Source organism: Nomascus leucogenys, chromosome 2 (genome assembly GCF_006542625.1).
Source record: "Nomascus leucogenys isolate Asia chromosome 2, Asia_NLE_v1, whole genome shotgun sequence".
NCBI lineage: Eukaryota > Metazoa > Chordata > Mammalia > Primates > Hylobatidae > Nomascus > Nomascus leucogenys.
Window position 1 is genome coordinate 16,265,184 of NC_044382.1, and position 2,485 is coordinate 16,267,668.

A 2,485-nucleotide genomic window follows, 5' to 3' on the forward strand; every position below is an offset into this window, starting at 1 on the left:
GATCCAATATCCACAAAAAATTATTTTAAATTAGCTGGGTGTGGTGGGCACACTGGTAGTCCCAGATACTCAAGAGGTTGAGGTAGGAGGATCACTTGAGCCCCGGTGTTGGAGACTACAGTGAGCTATGATTGGTCCAGTGCTCTCTAGCCTGGATGACAGAGTGAGACCCTGCCTCGAAAAATTTTTTTAAATAATTAAATAAAGAATAATTAATCTAACTTCTATATCTATCAAAATAGTCTGGATTATGCTTTCAAAATCAACAACCTGAAAATCTCAGTACATTCAAACAATAGTCTAGTTCTTTCTCATGCCTCATATCCATCACAGAGTGCTAGGGAATGCTACACTTTGTTGTCCTCACTACAAGGACTAGCGCCTGTGGGGCAGGGGATTAAAGAAAACATTCCATTTATTTTCAACTATATATTTATCTTTAATTTGACATATACCAAGGAAAACAACATTCAGGAAGTATTTTGCTATTGAAAAATATTTTTCTGGTGTTTTAGACATGAAGTCCTTGCCCATGCCTATGTCCTGAATAGTATTGCCTAGGTTTTCTTCTAGGGTTTTTATGGTTTTAGGTCTAACATTTAAGTCTTTAATCCATCTTGAATTAATTTTTGTATAAGGTGTAAGGAAGGGATCCAGTTTCAGCTTTCTACATATGGCTAGCCAGTTTTCCCAGCACCATTTATTATATAGGGAATCCTTTCCCCATTTCTTGTTTTTGTCAGGTTTTTCAAAGATCAAACAGTTGTAGATATGTGGCGTTATTTCTGAAAGCTCTGTTCTGTTCCATTGGTCTATATCTCTGTTTTGGTACCAGTACCATGCTGTTTTGGTTACTGTAGCCTTGTAGTATAGTTTGAAGTCAGGTAGCGTGATGCCTCCAGCTTTATTCTTTGCTTAGGATTGACTTGGCGATGCGGGCTCTTTTTTGGTTCCATATGAACTTTAAAGTAGTTTTTTCCAATTCTGTGAAGAAAGTAATTGGTAGCTTGATGGGGATGGCATTGAATCTATAAATTACCTTGGGCAGTGTGGCCATTTTCATGATATTGATTCTTCCAACCCATGAGCATGGAATGTTCTTCCATTTGTTTGTATCCTCTTTTATTTCATTGAGCAGTGGTTTGTAGTTCTCCTTGAAGAAGTCCTTCACATCCCTTGTAAGTTGGATTCCTAGGTATTTTATTCTCTTTGAAGCAATTGTGAATGGGAGTTCACTCATGATTTGGCTTCTGTTTGTCTGTTATTGGTGTATAAGAATGCTTGTGATGTTTCCACGTTGATTTTGTATCCTGAGACTTTGCTGAAGTTGCTTATCAGCTTAAGGAGATTTGGGGCTGAGACGATGGGGTTTTCTAGATATACACTCATGTCATCTGCAAACAGGGACAATTTGACTTCCTCTTTTCCTAATTGAATGCCCTTTATTTCCTTCTCCTGCCTGATTACCCTGGCCAGAACTTCCAACACTATGTTGACTAGGAGTGGTGGGAGAGGGCATCCCTGTCTTGTGCCAGTTTTCAAAGGGAATGCTTCCAGTTTTTGCCCATTCAGTATGATATTGGCTGTGGGTTTGTCATAGATAGCGCTTACTATTTTGAGATACGTCCCATCAATACCTAATTTATTGAGAGTTTTTAGCATGAAGGGTTGTTGAATTTTGTCAAAGGCCTTTTCTGCATCTATTGAGATAATCATTTGGTTTTTGTTGTTGATTCTGTTTATATGCTGAATTATGTTTATTGATTTGTGTATGTTGATCCAGCCTTGCATCCCAGGGATGAAGCCCGCTTGATCATGGTAGATAAGCTTTTTGATATGCTGCTGGATTCAGTTTGCCAGTATTTTATTGAGGATTTTTGCATCGATGTTCATCAGGGATATGGGTCTAAAATTCTCTTTTTTTGTTGTGTTTGTGCCAGGCTTTGGTATCGGGATGATGCTGGCCTCATAAAATGAGTTATGGAGGATTCCCTCTTTTTCTATTGATTGGAATAGTTTCAGAAGGAATGGTACCAGCTGCTCCTTGGACCTCTGGTAGAATTCGGCTGTGAATCCATCTGGTCCTGACTTTTTTTGGTTGGTAAGCTATTAATTATTGCCTTAACTTCAGAGCCTGTTAAAAATATGGAACTCTTCACGAATTTGCATGTCATCCTTGCTCAGGGGCCATGCTAATCTTCTCTGCATCGTTCCAAAGCAATGGCAACAAAAGCCAAAATTGACAAATGGGATCTAATTAAACTAAAGAGCTTCTGCACAGCAAAAGAAACTACCATCAGAGTGAACAGGCAACCTACAGAATGGGAGAAAATTTTTGCAATCTACTCATCTGACAAAGGGCTAATATCCAGAATCTACAATGAACTCCAACAAATTTACAAGAAAAAACAAACAATCCTATCAACAAGTGGGTAAAGGATATGAACAGATACTTCTCAAAAGAAGACATTTATGCAGCCAAAAA

The 2,485-nt window shown here is 38.4% G+C and overlaps 1 non-coding gene across 1 annotated transcript; it reads right to left on the reverse strand.

Moving 5' to 3' along the window:
* Positions 1 to 2,139: 2,139 nt before the first annotated feature.
* LOC115831787 lies at positions 2,140 to 2,242 on the reverse strand. The gene has a single exon (XR_004027285.1). It is a non-coding gene; the product is annotated as a U6 spliceosomal RNA (small nuclear RNA).
* Positions 2,243 to 2,485: the final 243 nt, after the last annotated feature.